The sequence below is a fragment of the Crinia signifera genome, chromosome 8, assembly GCF_055691185.1.
Source record: "Crinia signifera chromosome 8, ASM5569118v1, whole genome shotgun sequence".
Lineage (NCBI taxonomy): Eukaryota > Metazoa > Chordata > Amphibia > Anura > Myobatrachidae > Crinia > Crinia signifera.
Genome location: NC_139224.1, coordinates 104,463,439 through 104,481,946, shown reverse-complemented (window position 1 = coordinate 104,481,946; position 18,508 = coordinate 104,463,439). Strand labels below are relative to the sequence as shown.

At 45.5% G+C, this 18,508-nt stretch overlaps 1 protein-coding gene across 2 annotated transcripts in view; it reads left to right on the top strand.

The window, feature by feature from the left end:
• RNPC3 (RNA binding region (RNP1, RRM) containing 3) overlaps window positions 1-18,508 on the top strand; it is a 66,004-nt gene that overhangs the window by 37,805 nt on the left and 9,691 nt on the right. The window contains exon 15 of one of the 2 annotated variants that reach the window (XM_083156915.1): window positions 3,012-3,164. The exons of the other annotated variant lie outside the window; for it this stretch is intronic. The gene's annotated coding sequence lies outside the window, so the exon portion shown is untranslated. Of the gene's footprint in view, window positions 1-3,011; window positions 3,165-18,508 lie in introns of those variants that run through there. 2 annotated transcript variants of the gene reach the window in all.

Genomic DNA, 18,508 nt, shown 5'->3' with positions numbered 1-18,508 from the left:
TTTGTATATGTTAAACCTTGGTTTCTAGTTTATCCATGCATATTACTTTTTACATACTGTATTACTTTGTGATCATTTATTCATAGTAAACCACGGAGTATCTAGATTATGTTGACTTACCATTTTACAAGCCTATACAGCAATGAGACAGCCGTGGTGTCCCCATAGAACAAAGAGAAATACCGACCGAGTTTCATGCGCTCCTTCAATGTATGAATTCCAATGTCACTCCATCCTATGTATCATTGATGATTGCTCATGTGACATAAAAAGAGAAACAGCAATATAGTGTGATACCGTAAGTAAAGGGTAATTTACCAATATAGCTATTTGAGATGGGAATCGTACCCTGTATAATTGTCCTCTTAACCCAAAAGTAGACAATATAGGCTTTTAAATGAAAGATAGGTCCTCAAATGGATCCTCCTGTATTCTCCACTTTTATCTAACATGCTGGAACTTCAAAGAAAATATATCCAAATGGTGAAATACCGTTTTAATGAATTAAAAAGTAAATATACAACACAAATGGGTGTAAACAATGGACTATCTCCGGAAATCAATGCCCACTATGCAAAGCAGACAAACACAGCATGAATGGTAAAACGAAGGCATCCCTGGATGCTGGCTGCAGATGTTCAATCCTGATGTTATGTCCAATGTTTACCAGTCCCCTCCGCCTACGTGTTTCAGACTATCTGTCCTTTATCAAGGCATAGAGACTTACCCCCATATCTGGGTATTTATACCCATATGACACATTCCAAAGTAAAACCTATTTCCAGATGTGAACTACTATTCTCTATTAAACCCCTTAGAAAACCGGATTTGGTCTCCTGTGTTTAGCAGCCAGCATCCAGGGACGCCTGAGTTTTACCATTCATGCTGTGTTTGTCCGCTTTGCATAGTGGACGTTGATTTCCGGTGAGAGAGTCCATTGTTTACACCCATTTGTGTTGTATATTTGCTTTTTAATTCATTAAAATGGTATTTCACCAATTGGATATATATTTCTTTGATGTTCCCACATGTTGGAAAAAGTGGAGAATTCAGGAGGATCCATTTGAGGATCTATCTTTCATTTAAAAGCCTGTATTGTCTACTTTTGGTTTTAGTGGATAATTATACAGGGTACGATTCCCATCTCAAATAGCTATACTGGTAAATTACCCTTTATTTACGGTATCACACTATATTGCTGTTTCTCTTTTTATGTCACATGAGCAATCATCAATGATACATAGGATGGAGTGACATTGGAATTCATACATTGAAGGAGCGCATGAAAAACTGTCTGTATTTCTCTGTTTTATGTGTGGGTGTGTGTGGGGACACACCTACTGTACAGGTTAGGCTGCTCTGAAGCGCACTAATTTATCCCAGAAACCACCTTTTGTATCCAGTGGTGTCCCCATAGGTCTGACACCCTATATCATGGGTCCTCAAACTGCGGCCCTCCAGATATTGTGAAACTACAAATCCCAGCATGCCTTGTCAGTTTTAACACTCCCTTATAGCAAAACTGTGGCAAGGCATGCTGGGATTTGTAGTTTCAAAACATCTGGAGGGCCGCAGTTTGAGGACCCATGCCCTATATCCTTCTGATGATACCTGTCACAATCACCCATAATCTTATTTGTCACCAGCCATCCCCTCTGTCGGTGTCCTGTGTACTAACCCCGCTGAGAAAAAGTAATCCATCATTGTGGTTGTGGGGGAACCAAGCTTCCCCCCCCCCCCCACCATCCTGCACTACGGCACATATGGCAGCGAGCAACATGCTTGCCCGCCGTGTCTCCACGCCCACTAGTGCAACATGCTACACATCCCTGGCACTGGAGGTATGATCCCTGATGGTCTGGTGCCTCCATTCACTCGCACTGACAAATCGCTACCTGCTATTTGTAGAACAAGGTTGCTGTCACTGCATGCTATTACACGGAGTGTATGTGCTTTGTTATTATGTGTCTATTTGTTTCTTTTTTCTTTCTTTTGTTACTATGTTTGTTTATACTGTCCACGGGAGTTATTACTCTAGTAATTTAATATATATGGACACGCTGACTATGCAGTTCTTATTCCAATTAACAGCGCATTAATCATTTTCCCTTTTATGGGGGTGTACACCTATTCTGACACTGATTGACTTCATACAGTCAGTGGCTACATGCATTGTTTGAAACCTTTTGGCGCAATCCTCACCTTTCTGTTTAAATGTTGGAACTGCTTGTCTGTTTTAGCCCCTGAGAAAAACTGTGTTTAGCAGTTGAAACGGCTGTCAGGTCGTGTATCTTCATGGCTTGAATAAAATTTTGTTGGACTTTTTAAATTTGGAGTGCCTGTTCTTCTAACTTCTCTTTTTACAAGAGGTGAGTGTGGATATCGATTTATTATGGACTGTGCACTACAAACCGATACCCATTTCTCATTAGATGCTGTAATTGAGTGCAGTGTGTGTACGTGTATAATCCCCTGAATTACACGTCTCTTTAAAATGTATGCAAGTGCAAGCAAAACAGAAGTTTTATATAAACTTTAGAATTGTGTTGTGTTATCAGTTTCCACATGTTTATTTAGGATTCTGTTATGGTTCCTACTCACACAGGTAGGATTTCTGTTTTATACTCAAAAATTTAGAAGGTCATTCATCAGAAGTAGAAGAAAAATCTGGCAAGTTAAAAATATTTAAATGCAATACATAATGTATTAGTGTTCATTCTAGCCCCCGCCATCTTTGAAAACCCATGCAGTTCCTCTTCCCTGCCTGGGGTGTCGCTGTCTGCTGTGGTGTTTCTTGCATCGGTCTGGTTTGCATATCGGTGTTGATATACAGACCACATTGTGCTAGAAGCACTACAGCAGACAGCGACACCCCAGGCAGGGAAGAAGAACTGCATGGGTTTTCAAAAATGGCGTGTGCTAGAATGAACACTATGTATCTTTATTGATTTCACTGGCCAGTCGTTGATCTTCTGTAGTGTTTTAGAGATAACCTATCTATCATATTTCAGGTACAGTAATAAGAAGACCTGTGCTGTTTCAATGCATTGGACCCAGATTGAGAAGCAAAACGTTAATTTCAAAATAATTGACTTCTGGATTGTACATTTTTATAATTTAAAGTTTTTGTTCCTTGTGTAAATAAATTTTATATTGGAGAGAAAGTTTTTTGTTTTTTGTTTGCTAAGTTTTGCTTTCTAGTGGGGTTTTCCAAAGTTACAACCTATAGTTAAGCTGTGCACACACTAAAGCAACCGCCACGTACTATACTATTTCCCTTTAATTAAGAACTAGCCAAATTGAATGTACACATGTTGCAATCTTCCCAACGACTGAACAACATCTTACATTGTTTGGATGCATGCGTTATATCCTTTTTTTACACACTACAGTGACATTCATGCTGCTTTGTTCTAGGGCATGGGTCTTCAACCTGTGGCCCTCCAGATGTTGTGAAACTACATGTTCCAACATGTATTGCCACATTTTTTCCTATGAGAGCATGCCAAAACTGTCAGGGCATGCTGGGACATGTAGTTCTACAACATCTGGAGGGCCACAGGTTGAAGACATGTGTTCTAGGGAATGGTACGAAGGTGATGTCAAATCGGTCCAACATATTTTGTTATCCATTCTGCCTTACATACTGTACCATAGATACCAAATTGCTGGTAATATCGCTAGGTTTAATGTGCAGCTCATAAAACCTGACGTTGCATGCAACTGTGGGAGCACCCATATTGAGTTTACACACTGAGATCTGTAGGCGAAATGTCGATCCAAGTTGGAAACTTTATACATGTAATTCTTCAGTGTTCCCATTCCTGTTTTTTGGGGGGGGTCTTTAACTTTTTTAAATTGTCATAGAGGGACTGATGCACAGATTTATGCAGACTGGCTGTGATTCAAAAGAGGGAAACTTGTTACCAGGGAATGATAAATTAATCTGTCTGTCAAATGGGTCTGGGTCATTGGGTCGACAGCAATTAGGTCAACCACTGTTGGTAAACAGGAAAAAGGTTGACACATGAAAAAAGTTGACATGGTCAAAAGATCGACACAAGCAATAGGTTGACATGAGTTTGGGCTCGCCATGCTTCGGGCACAGTGATTCTCTATGCTCGGCACTCTATAATATTCTTCCTCTATGTCCACGTGAATGATTACGTTTGGAAAAACCGCCTTTTTAAAACAAAAAAAAAGCATAAAAAAAACATGTTGATCCTTTTTCAGGTTTACCTATTGCTTTTGTCGACTTTTTTACCATGTCCACCTTTTTCCTATGTTGACCTTTTGCCCTAGGGGTGGTGTGAAAAAATTCTGATACTCAAGTGTGCCAGGATTCTAAATATTTGGGAACCTTTACTATATGGATAAATTTAAATGAGCTTAAAGCTCATTGGCCCTCCAGATGTTGTGAAACTACATGTTCCAACATGCATTGCCACATTTTTTCCTATAAGAGCATGCCAAAACTGTCAGGGCATGCTGGGAAATGTAGTTTCACAAAATCTGTAGGGCTTAATTTCTCTGATTATGGTGGTCCAATCAGCTCAACCTAGTTCATATTGAAGGGGAGACATTTAGCTACCAGAGGATATGAACTACAAGTTTCTGAGACCCCCACAAGGCTAATGGCAAGTGTTAGAACCCATGGTGGATTTGAATTAATGGGTACAATATAGTCTATGGGGTAAATGTGCCCATTTTGCACCTTGATAGCTCTGGTTTTAGGTGTCCTAGAGACTCTAGGCTAGTACCATATATAAGTGGATACTCTTTCCGACTGACTAGTTTTGATACTGGTAAGGGAAGCGGCAAGCACCCTGTGTAGGGTCACCTCCAATATCTGGCTGCCTCGGCACAATCACCGGACTATGGGGAGGTGACTGAGCAATCCTGGCTCAGGTGGGTCAGTTCCTGCCAGGTGCTCAGCTCCCTGTTACACAGCAGGTGCATCCAAATCTCGACAGCAGTGCAGGTAGGGGACCGGAGCTGCAGGTTGGTCTTTGCAGTGTCTGTGCCTTTGGGCCTTATTCTATACTACACATCCCAGCATGCCTTGCATCAGTTTCAGCATGGCCACATAGCAAAACTAATGCAAAGCTTCCTGGGATGTGTAGTTCATCAACATCTGGAGGGCCGCAATTGCCCAGCCCTGCTGTAAAAGGTTGTTTAATCTTGCTGGTCATATTGTACAGAAGAAGAGTTTCTCTGTCATCTGTCTTAAGGGCTCCACACACAGGGAGATATTAAGCCCTTCTCTGAATGATTTTACATAATTACAATGAATTGCTCAAAAAAGGCAGAGAATCGCTCTGTGTGTGTGTGTGTGTGTGTGTGTGGCACACACACAGCGATTCAAAAGTGCGGCCCCGCAGCCCTAAATCTGCCGTCATTAAATTCCGAACATCGCCGCATAGCAGGCGGTGAGCAAGTGCTCTGAATCTGCTCTGCCTGTACCGCCTTCTGTCTTCACTGTGCGGGTGGGCGCTATACCACCAATGCTTATATATGTTTTGTGATATAGGGGTCCACCACTCCCCAAATTTTACTTTGTAAATCTGACCAGCCTCTTTCTCATCATTTTGGTAAAAGTCCCCACCTTATTTCTATTGGAATCGTCTTTTTTCCATTTGATGTTGTTATCCCATATTTTATGGGTAATTAGTTTTACATACAGTATGTGTGTTTTATGGAAATAAAATAAAGTGTTTTGTGAACGTACTACACTCTCATATTTTTTATATCTTTTCATGTTTTAACATATTGGTGATCCACCGGCTGCCGAACGGGGTCCCGACAGTCATTAACCTGACGTCGGGAACCCGACTGTTAAAACACTGACGGCCGGGTTCCCGACGGCCGTCGGCTATTTTCCCTCGTGGGGGTCCACGACCCCCATAGAGGGAGAATAGAATAGGTGGCGAGCGTAGCTCGCCACCGTGCCCGCAGTGTGGCGAGCGCAGCGAGCCCGCAAGGGGCTTTGTTGCGCTGGCCATGCTGTCTGAGACCAGGCAGTCGGGATCCTGACGTCGGGATAATGACTGTCGGGGTCCCGACTGTCGGTGAATCATACCACACCTGACCCACCGAGGGTGAAGATACCAATAGAAGGGAAGTATTGTTCATACCCTTTTATCCTTTCACATATAATAATTTTCCCCTTCACCACCCCTAACGCATAAAAGAATGGGAGCCAGCACATCCGTGACAAAGAGCCAAACTTTATTTATATCCAAAAACGACAATTAACTAATATCAAAGTTAATGTAAGATCACTAGTGGCATATATAAGGACAATTCAAAAACATGTCATATACCTAATCACAGCATCAAAGATTTGGTTTAAATCCTCCATGTTGTATGCACAGAACAGCTCAACAACTGTTACGGTAGAGATCACCATTGTCTGGAGCCTGTGTATCTAATGTGAGGAAGGCACTTAAGCTGGCCATACATCAGAAAGTTTGATCTTAAGATCGATTGCCCTCGGGGCGTGGCCTAGCGGGCAAACAGGGAAGACGTCCTTTTCGCCTGCTCCTGTGCCCACGCCGAATTAAGGTGCCAATCCGGCCTTACCCGATCACCTGAGGGACCTCAGCACGGTACACAACCTCCTCCCATCTGCCAGAGTACCGGGGACCCGAGCCGCGGAGCCGGACGGTGCCTCCGGGCGCCGTTGCGGCCTAGTCCGCGACGAGAAGCCGGGACCTCCGTTTTGGAAGCGGTTGCCGACGGCGGGCGAAGGAGTTCCCCCTGACGACGCAGACGGACCAGCGGAGGGCGGGGAAGCACGATCCAAGGCACCCCGCCAGGAAGAACACAGCACCGCCGACAGGAGAGCCCGATCCGCCGCGTGACGCCAGAGAGGGTGAGTCGAGCCTGAGACAAGCAGAGTGTCAAACGCGGAGGGAGCGCACGCTGGCGGACGGCTGCAGCGGGGAGACCAGACCACGCGAATAGGTGGAACGCTGACGCCCAAGTCCAACGGAGGTTGGTAACTCCAGGACAGGGAGGCTGGGGGACCTAGCAACTGCCTGACACTAATAGCCCCGCAGGACATAAGCCGACAGAGGGGGTTCCACAGCGGCAACCCTGCAGCCACACAGGGGGGGAGGCAGCCACAGAGACCAACACTAGCAGGCCCAGGACTATCAAACAAAGCCCCCTGATTGAGAGGCTGTGAGGCCAGGACCATCCTCCTCAGCAGATCCGGGGAAGCTGTAGACACCCAGGACAGGAGTAAAGCCCAGACATAATACTGCAGTCTCTGGCGACACTGCAGGAACCCCACAGAGCTGACCTTAGCCCAACCAGGATCCGATTCAGCCCAGAAGGTCCCGTGCCATCCCTAAGGGAAGATAGAGTAACACACCACGTCGGCGGATCAGGGGAAGCCCACCCTACACCCTCGCCCGGCACAGATTGCATGACAGAGGCAGCTGGTCGCCCAGCCAAACCCAGAGCTTACCTTGAGTCAATATTGTGGCCATCTTCCTTGAAAGTACAGGCGGCTCACCTGCACGCGCCTCCACAAGATGATCATGTGATGATTGGCCCCTAAAGGTCCCCAGTCTACCCCTCGCATCATCATAATGCAAACGAAGAAACAGCCTTAACCCCTCGTATGAGTCTGAGATACATGCCCTGAGCCTATAGATTAAGAGTATACAGTTCTTCCCGATTGCCCTACAGAGTCTGTGTCTAGCTTCTAAGACGTGAATATCAAAAAATGCCTCCTAAGAGACCCAAGACACCCAAACCAGTCTCCCAGGTTCCGTTTTTCAGGCCGTCCCCCAGAAGTCAGGGTAGCAAAACGGAGCCCCTTTCCACATCATCCTCCCCGCCCGACCTCACACCGATATCAGACGCCACTCCATCTACTCTAGCCTCTCAACAAAAGCTAGATAGCAGGCCAGAAGTGGCCGACGATGCGGCCTTAACAGTGGGGACCCTCAAACTGCTGCTTAATCAAATGAAGGAGGAGGTTTCATCAGAAATTAGATCATCCCTACAGATCTGCCAGCGTTCTATTGACGAACTAGGAGACCGCACAAATGAGCTGGAAACTAAAATGGGTGAAATAGTTGGCTCCCACAACACCTTTATAGACTCCCACTCGGCACTGGAAGAAGAGGTGGTGGCCCTGCGGGAGAAACTGGTCAACATGGAAGATAGATCACGGAGGAATAACCTCAAAATACGTGGCATTCCAGAGAACATCTCCAACAGCGGCCTCCATGACTACGTCATCAACATCTTCAAAAAGCTATTACCCTCGGTGACCCCTGCTGACCTCTTGTTGGACCGCATACACAGGTTACCGAAGGCGAGGTCTGCGCCCGAGGGTGTCCCTAGAGATGTGTTGATGAGTGCATTTTTTCCATATAAAAGAAGCCCTCCTCAAAGCTGCAAGACCCTCTGCAGACTCTGCTGCGGCCTTGGGGTCGCTTCAGCTATTTGGAGACCTCTCAAGAGATACCCTTATTAAAAGACGCTCCTTCACGCCGGTCACAACGGCCCTACGCAAAGCTAATATAATATACAGATGGGGTTTCCCGACCCGCCTGTTAATACAACGGGAAGGTTCCACAATTGCAGTTTCTTCTGTGGAGGACGGATTGAAATTGGTGTCCAGTTGGAAGCTGCAGGACGCCTCCCCGGAGGCCTCCCCGAGCCAGCGACTTCAGCAGGACTGGTCGCTGGTGGGGTAGCTCCGGAATAGATCAGGGTCCACACACCCCCTTGCTGGACACTTTCCCCCCAGCCACCCTCATCGTTCATAGACTTTAGATGGCAGAACAGAGTCGGGGATATCGGTGGGAGGTGTCCATCCTAAACAGTTTGTCTAAATTTAATGGTCACCTAATGTGGTCTGTGGGCCCTTATGGCCCTCACAAGCTTGGTTTGGCAGGCCCGGCGTGCCCTATACACTCTTCTATTTAGCTGTCACTATAGTTGTAGGAGGTCGGACCCTCACATGCCAGGCTCTTCCTGTTTCAGTTTAAGGGTCACTTAGAAATTGCGTGACTCAGGATTGTTGAAGTTCATTTCCTATGTGTTAAGGTTGAAAAAAAAAAAAGAAAAAAAATACACAGATTAAGGTTTATTGGTTGCTTCACTATATCTGTGTTTGTTCTTTTTTGGTATTTTTCTTTTGTTACCTTTTGCGAGGGGCGACTGGGCCCAAACCCACTACCCCCAAGATACTCAATACGGTTGAGGTGGTCTTGGACAGACCCCTCACTACGACCCCACTTGGGGTCGCCTGTCTATTTCTTCTTTCTGTCTTTTCAACCCCCCCTATCTCATCTCCACCCCATGTGTCTTGCCCTCATGTCTGTCCTTACAGAGTAGCTTATATTGTGAATGTACCTCCATATGCTAAAACTCATCTGGTTAGACGTGACTATAAGCGGGTTCTAGATGTCTTATAAATGATTAATGTTTTGTCTTTGAATGCTAAAGGTTTGAATTCGCCCCAAAAAAGGAAATTGGCGCTGGCTTATTTCCACAAGCAGAAAGCCCATCTCGTTGCCATACAGGAGACTCACTTTATTAAAACAGCACCACCTAGATTCTTTAACCATAGATTTCCCCAATGTTACACGGCCAATGGCCCCCACAAAAAGGCGGGTGTCGCTATACTAGTGTCTGCTAACTGTTCCTTTGAAGTGTCCTCCCAGCATGCAGACCCAGAGGGTAGATTCCTAATATTAGTGGGTAACTTAGAGGGAGTAGAAACCACCCTAGTTTCTTGTTACGCCCCTAACACCAGACAGATTACATTTATTAGAGCTCTCCTCACCACTATACAGAAATACGCCAAAGGCGCATTGTTATTGTTAGGGGACTTCAATATAGTCCCTGACCCAATTATGGACAAATCACATACCCCAGGACATAGAACAGCCCAGCCCCCGGTCCACTCTAAGAAATTCATGCAGCTCATTAAGGAATACGACATGTATGATGTTTGGCGCGCCAGACACCCGGGTGTGAGGGATTACTCCTTTTTCTCCCACCCCCACCGGACATACTCGAGAATTGATCTCGCCTTAGCCGACAAGTGGACCTTAGCCTCCATCCGCAAAGCTGACATACTCCCCATCACCTGGTCCGATCACTCCCCCCTACGTTTGAGGTGGGAACTGACCTCATTCAGGTCTACCCCGGGTCCATGGCGTCTGGGCAGCTTAGCCCTGACTCAAATGGACACTAAGAACTCCATTAGAGATGCCCTATCCCTGTATATCACCACCAACGACCCATCCGATACTAGCATACTCACACACTGGTGCGCCCTAAAGGCTGTAGTGAGAGGTGCGGCAATACAGGCCGCTGCCAGAGCAAAGAAAAAGGAGGCAAGGGAGATGTTGGCGGCAGAGACAGAACTGGTCAAACTAGAAGCAGCCCATAAGAATAACCCCTTGGATGAGGCTATATATGCTGCTCTTGCGCGAACTAGAGATAAGGTCAATGCGTCAGCTTTCAGTGAAGTACAAAAAAATATCTCTAAACTAAACCAGAGCTTCTACCTATTTGGTAACAAGGCGGGGAGATTGCTCGCCAGGAAATTGAGAGGCAGAAGGACCAAGGCAAGAATAGACCTTTTGATAAATGCAAGGGGAGCTAGGGTCACTGACCCCTTCCAAGTAGCAAACACTTTCGCAGAATACTATGCTAAACTGTATAATCTAAGAGAGGACCCCCTTACCCCACAGCCCTCGGAAGCCGACATCACTGCTTTTCTGGACGAAATTGATCTCCCTGGGTTACGGTCCGAAGCCTGCCAAGCCCTTAATGCCCCCTGGTCCCTGCCAGAGGTAGAGGCTGCAATAGACACCCTGCCTAACAACAAGGCCCCGGGTCCAGATGGGTACCCGTCCAACTTCTACAAATGCTTTAAGTCTGAATTAGGCCCGATCTTATTGCAAGTCTTTAACAAGGCCTCTCAATCCGGGGAATTCCCTGGTGAAATGCTCGAGGCTAGGATAGTCACGATCCCCAAACCTGGGAAGCCCTCCACGGCAGTCCAGAACTACAGACCCATCGCCCTATTAAACACAGATTTGAAACTGTACGCAAAATTATTCGCTAATAGGTTGGCCCCGCTGCTCCCCTCCCTGGTAAAAATTGACCAGGTCGGTTTCATACCGGGCAGGCAGGCTCCGGACAACACTCGGAGAGTACTAAATGTAGTTGAAGTATGTGAGCGAGCCCAGTCCCCGTTGTTATTGCTGTCACTAGACGCCGAAAAGGCTTTCAACAGGCTGCATTGGGGATACCTGAGGGAGGTACTGGTACGTTTTGGAATTCAGGGGAGGATGTTAGACTCGATATTCGCTCTTTACTCCCACCCATCTGCGAGAGTGTTTGTGAACGGAACCATCTCTAGTAGCTTCCAGATAACAAACGGCACTAGACAGGGGTGTCCTTTATCCCCTTTAATATTTGTATTAGCTATAGAGCCACTTGCAGAGAAGATCAGGTCGGACAGGCGAATAGTCGGACCAGTCATAGGGAGAATTTTACATAAAATCTGTTTATTTGCGGACGACGTCCTCCTTTGCCTCCAAAAGCTAGACACATCCTTGCCCGCGCTACATGAGATCCTAGATGCGTACTCCGCAATCTCATATTATAAACTTAACACCACCAAGACAGAGGCCTTTCCCCTAAATATACCCGATACAGAGTTAGCTCGCCTGAAAGACCAATATCGGTACGCATGGCAGGGAAGGGCGATTAAATACCTGGGAGTGTTAATATCTCGGGAGACCCACCTGATGGAATGTAATTTCCTGCCGTTGATTGGTGCATTCCAAAAACTAATAACGGAATGGTCCATGCACGAAATTTCGTGGATGGGCAGACTGGCAGCATCCAAAATGGTCCTTCTCCCGAAACTCCTCTACCTATTTCGGTCAATCCCCAGAAAACCTCCCAGGTCTTTATTGTGCAAAATTAACGCCATCTTTACAAAATAAATATGGAAGGGATCACGTCCACGGGTGTCTAAAAAATATTTAGCTCTGCCAAAGGTCCTGGGAGGGGGAGGTTTCCCGGATGTGGAGGTGTATCAAGCCGCGTGCCTATTGAGCCAGGTCGGGGATTGGTACGTCTCCGGATCCTCAAAACCGTGGGTTGTTGTGGAATGCTCGTTAGCCTCTAACATTCCGTTGGTGGACTTACTATGGGTCCCCCTGCGGGCTATCCAGAAAAAATCGGAACTAAGTTCAGCAACAAAGGCTACCTTGGAGGTGTGGCATGGGGCACTCGCCAGTATAGGCGGGCTAAGCCTGCCAAATATAGAGATCTCTCTGGTAGCCATTTTTAAACTTATCCCCAACCTAAATTTGAACCCGTGGATTAACGCAGGGATTTCTACCCTGGGCCAATTAATGCAAGGGGACTCTCTACAGCAGTTTTCTGATCTTCAGGAGAAGTACGGGCTGCCTAAGAGTGAGTTTTACAAGTACCTTCAACTACGCCACTGGCTTATGGCTAACAGGGAGGGCCCGGTACCCATGGTGCCTGCTCCCAAAGTCCTCACCTCTAAGTTAAACAGCAAGTCGCACAAAGGGGGTATTTCACGATGGTATAACTACCTCATCTCCGTAACAAAAAAAGGGAAGCTACCGGTGCAGATCAAGTGGGAGACGGACCTCAATATTTCTCTTAGTGAGGAAGTTTGGGACACTGTTTTCCACACAGGATTTAAAATGTCTAAATGCATTCAACATACGGAAATGTTTTTTAAACTCTGTCATAGATCATATTTTACCCCGACTAGACTACATGCCATTTGGCCAAACGTTTCCCCCCAGTGCTGGAGGAAGTGCGGCAACGTAGGCACACTGCTACATACATTTTGGCAGTGCCCCGTGCTGGCCCCTTTCTGGTCGGAGGTGTCCTTACTGGCTAATACTGTCCTTAGACTCCAGGTCCACCTGACCCCAGTGATGGCTCTTCTCCACTATTCCGAAACACTTTCAGGGGGAGACATATACATACTGAGGCATATCCTTATAGCCGCCAAGGCAGCTATTGGCCGTATGTGGAAGTCGGAGGGGGCGCCTCTGGTTAGTCAGGTAGTGAGCAAGGTGCACAACCACTTCCTATATGAAACAACGAATGCTAGGTACTCAACATCGAAGGCATCGATTCACCTGAAATGGCTCAAGTGGGCAGAGTTTCGAGAAGCACAGGGCCTCACCTTAACTAGAATAGATATATGGGACGGAAACACCTTGACATCTCCCCCGCATTCGCAAGAATAATGGCATATACTTGAACATTCAAGTACCTTTTACATATTGCTACGTGTATAACTTCCCCCCCCTCCCCCCATGTCTTTTTCCCCCAATGTGTCTCTGTAAACCTGTCCTGGTACGGCCCACTTTCCTGTCTCCTTTACCTCCCAGTCTTCTGCACTCTTCTTTCTCTTCCTATCTTATTTCTTTAAGTAAAATTCAGGTCAAACCTCAGCGCAGGTTTAAACCCCTTAGTCGCTTAAATTACCACTAGCCACCTGTACTATGTGATTTGTTATGTGTATATTACTGTATATGTTAATTGCCTTATGATGTTTATACCAAATCTATGTAAGAATTAACTACTTGACCTAATAAAAATTTATTATTGAAAAAAAAGATCGATTGCACTCATGATTGTGTACAATTTCCCTTGAAATCCCCAGCAGTCCTTGGTGCTTTTTGGACACACAATCTACACACAATCCATCATACAATCAGTCATACAATCCATCTGCTGCATGATTTTGTACACAAGATGTGCACACAATCTGCATACAATCAGTCATACAATCCATCTTATGATGGATTGTATGATTGTGTACACAAGATGTGCACACAATCTGCATACAATCCATCTTACAATCAATTGAGATTGTATGATTGGGTACAATATCTTTCTGATGTATGGCCAACTTAAGTAAGCAGAGAGGCTTCAACGGAATACACGTAATCACACTCACTTGTCACTGATCGGCTTATTAGACACATGAATAGAAGTTGCTCAAATTTAAAAACTGCTGGTCAGCCAACCACAATTTCACTGAGAACAAGCCTCCAGTCACTGCCAAAGAGAATTGGATATCACCAGTGTTGCATGTTTCAGACTACGGTCTGTCTGAGCAATCATTAAGCTTACACAGCCGCTAGACACACATACCCACATCATCCTGGTAATACCAGAAGTGTCACAGGTCAGCATGGTAGCGACTGACTTCACTGTTATGCCCGAAATTATGCTACACCTTCCATCAGAAGCTGGAAATAGCATGCCTCTCCAAGGCCATAGCAAGCTGGAAACCGTAACCACATTATTGCATATCACCCTGTTACAATTGCAAATGTGCATACATGGTAGCATTCAAGATGCTCAACGGCCACAATAACTACTCCAGAGACACCAAAGTCAGTGTATAGAGCCAATCCATGATCAGTAGAGACAGTTGTATCTGTCATTATAACCTACCACATTGTTACACTATATACAGTGGGGCATCCACTGATTGTCACTTAGAAGGATGAGAGGTCTGTCATTTCCATCATAGGTACACTTTAACTCTGAGAGACAGAATGTGGTGGTGGGGGGGGGTGGGGGAACAGAAACTCAAATTGTGATTTTTAAACTATTAATTTGTATATTCTTGCAGAAAGTTTTGGGCAATCGAAAACTTAAACTCAGTACTTTGTAATATAACCTCAGTTGGTAAATACTGAGGTCAAATGTCTCCTGTAGTTCTTGACTAGGTTTGCACATACTGTAGTAGGTATTTTGGCCAATTCTTCCATGTAGATCTTCTCTAGATCTATTATGCTTTGGGGCTGTTGCTGGGCAACATGGACTTTCAACTCCCTCCACAGATTTTCAATTGGGTTGAGGGGCTGGAAACTGGCTAGGCCACTCCAGGACCTTAAGATGCTTCTCACAGAGCCATTCCTTAGTTGTCCAGGCGGTGTGTTTGGGGTCACTGTCATGCTGGAAGACCTGGCCACTTTCCATCTTTAATGCTCTTACTGAGGTAAGAAGGTTTTTGGCCAAAATCTCACGCTATATGGCCCCATTCATCCTCTCCTTAATACAGATCAGTTGTCCTGTCCCCTTTGCAGAAAAGCAGCCCCAAAGCATGATGTTTCCACCCCCATGCTTCACAGTGGGTATGGTGTTTATGGTGCTCTCATCTGACCACATGACATTCTCCCAATCCTCCTCTGGATCATCCAGATGGTTACTGGCAAACTTTAGATGGGCCTAGACATGTGCTGGCTTAAGCAGGGGGGACCCTTTGGGCACCGCAAAATTTGAATTAATGACAACATAATGGTAAACTTTGTGACTCAGCTCTCTTGAGGTCATTGACCAGGTCTGCCCGTGTAGTTCTGGTCTGATTCCTTACTGTTCTCAAGATCATTGATACCCATGGAGGCCCAGGTCGAGGGAGATTGTCAGTCATCTTGTATTTCTTCCATTTTTTAATAGTTGAGCCAACAGTTGATCACCAAGCTGCTTCCATTTTGTCCAGTAGCTCATCCCAGCCTTGTGCAGCTCTACAATTTTGTTCCTGGTGTCGTTTGACAGCTGTCTCTTGGCCATGGTGGAGACATTGCAGTCTTACTGTTTGAGGGTGTGGGCAGGTGTCTTTTATACAGATAACCAGTTCAAAGTCTTTTGGGGCCTTGGGGTGCCGTGGAAAAATTCTGATACTCTAGTGTGCCATGATTTTACCTCATTAAGGGAGGGGGCACCTGTGTGCAGGCTAGGATCAGATGCGGCTGTCAGTGGTGCCGCTTGTCACAAGTTGGTTTCCCAGTGCAGATTAGCATGCACTCCTGTGACCGAAGCTGCCCGCAGTGTGGAGAGGCCTTTAATCGCCTGGCTCCGGGTAATATTTGTCCCGGCTGGGAACAAGGCGCTTGTGTCTCAGCTCCCATATACGGCAGGATGCACCTTTTAGTCCTGAGTAAATTACAGGCAGGTTTGGCATCTGTAAAGCGGAGCTATGTCCCACTGGAAATGAAGTATTATTCCACAATTCCTGGTCTCTTGATGCATTTTTATACTATACATATAATATTGGCAGTTTCCTCAGATGACAACCCAGGGTGCAACTGACCCAGTTTGTCAACAATCACAATTTTCTAATTCACAAGCATACATGTTAATTACATCTAAACCTAAAATGCAACAAATTCACCCGAGGGTAAAAAAGTTAGGCCCAATGGAGGGGGGTGTGAGGCCAGCTGCTCAAACTGAAGGGAAAGTCACTACCCAGCATAAGAATTGTATATAATAATAGTAATAATAATAATAATTATATTTATATAGCACTTTCCTCCCAATAGGACTCCAAGTGCTATACCATTGTCTTTACGGCTCAAAATACAAAACATGCTTAACAGTAGATGTCAGTGAAATAATAAATAAGTACGTCTTTAGTCATTTTTAAAGGATTCTACAGTGGGGGCTTCTCGCACTGTGCGAGGAAGAGAGTTCCATGAAGTTGAAAGCTCGACCCCCAGATGAATTCAGGGAGATTCTGGGTACTGTTAGTAGTCCTTCAGTGGATCGTAGTAATCGAATAGGACAGTAAGGAATCAGAACTGCTGCAGGTACCTTGGGCCCTGGTCATGTAGGGCCTTGAAAGTGAGTAAGCCAATCTTGAAAATGATTCACCATTTTACAGGTAGCCAGTGAAGGGAGTAGAGAATGGGAGTTATGTGGCAGGAGCGGGGCTGGTTAGTTAATAGTCTGGAGGCTGCATTTTGTACCAGCTGCAAGCGATTCTTAGTCGTGATGATATATATGCATGTATGACTTTAGGCAGGTCTTCTGAGGGAATTACAGTAAGTGCTTGATTCTGGCTATGTTTCTCAGATGAAAGAATGAGGATTTGATTGTGGCTGACACCTGATGTTTAAGTGTCAGGCCACTATCCAGGACAACACCAAGTTTCCGCACATGGACAAAGCTTTTTAGTGCTGTGCCCCCCAGCGTAAGACCTGTCAGTTGGCTATGCTGCCATCTTGTCCTGTGATTTATAATCAGGACTTCTGTTTTATCTGTGTTCAGTCTCAGCCAACTGGCACTCATCCACTCCTGGAGCTCAGCAAGGCAGCCATTTAAGGTTGTTATTGTGTTATTGGTGCCGGGAGCAAAGGACAGGTACAGTTGTGTATCATCTGCATAGCAGTGGTAGACCAGGCCATGACGTCTGATTATGTCACCCAGTGGAAGCATGTATACTGCAAAAAGCATGGGAGATAGTATATAACCCTGTGGGACACCACAAGACAACTGCACTGATGGCAAAGAGTATACTCTTGATGAAACTCTCTGTGACCTGTAAGGACTGTGCCCCGCAGACCACAGAATTTCTTCAGGTGCTCAGTTAGAATCCCATGGTCAATGGTGTCAAATGCAGCAGAGTGGTCCAGAAGAATTAGGATTGAACAGTGTCCTCTATCCCTTGCATTTAGAAGATCATTGAGCACACATACCAGAGCTGTTTCTGTGCTATGTCTTCTCCTGAATCCTGACTGGAATGGATCATACATGTCATGGTTTGACAGATGGGTCTCTAGTTGAGTTGCAACCACTTTCTCAATAACCTTTCCTAGAAAAGGAAGATTTAATACTGGCCTGTAGTTGGTCATGCAGTCAGGGTCTAATTTAGATTTTTTAAGAAATGGTCTGACTATTGCTTCCTTTAGTAGTTTGGTAAAAACACCTGTCTGCAAAGAGCAATGAACTAATTTTGTGAGTCCAGGGCCGATTATTTCCATACACCCTAAAAGAAGCTTGGATGGGGCAAGGTCCAGATCACAGGAGGAGGGACGCAACAGTCGGGAAATTCCAGCAATGTATTGTACATCCACTTGGTCAAAGATGTCCCATTGGCAGGTGTCTTACACTGCGAATTATTAAGAACAGACCCCACGCCAAGATTTATGAAGGAACGAGCTACTATAAAAAGGCATGAGAGAAAAAATTCCTAATAAACAGGAGTTTGATTATTTATTTACTAGCTGACCCGCCCGGCGTTGCCCGGGAAAACCTTGGGGTTTCTTTTTTTCCAAAATTGCTGAAAAATGTCATCTTACAGTATGCTGTGACAAAGACCTAAGATTGTAATTTGTTATAGATTCCACCATAATGTTAGAATGTGTTTGCATTGATACTCAATGATGGCAATGAAATCAGGTGTGGTGTTGTTGTTTGAAACACAACGCTCCTGAGTTGAAAACTTGTATGTGTTGATGAATTCCACATGCACTCCTGAGATTTAGCACCTACTGTATGACATATCCTCCAACATCTGAGGGTCAGAAATCGGTACAAAATCAGAAAGGGACATGTCCACACCTCAATTTCTATACTTTCAATGGTACAGTTTCTAGGGTGTGTAATTACAGGCGCTGAGTGCATGGGGTCCGGGGTGGGCGTTACTTACTGCGCCATAATTAATTAAAAATTC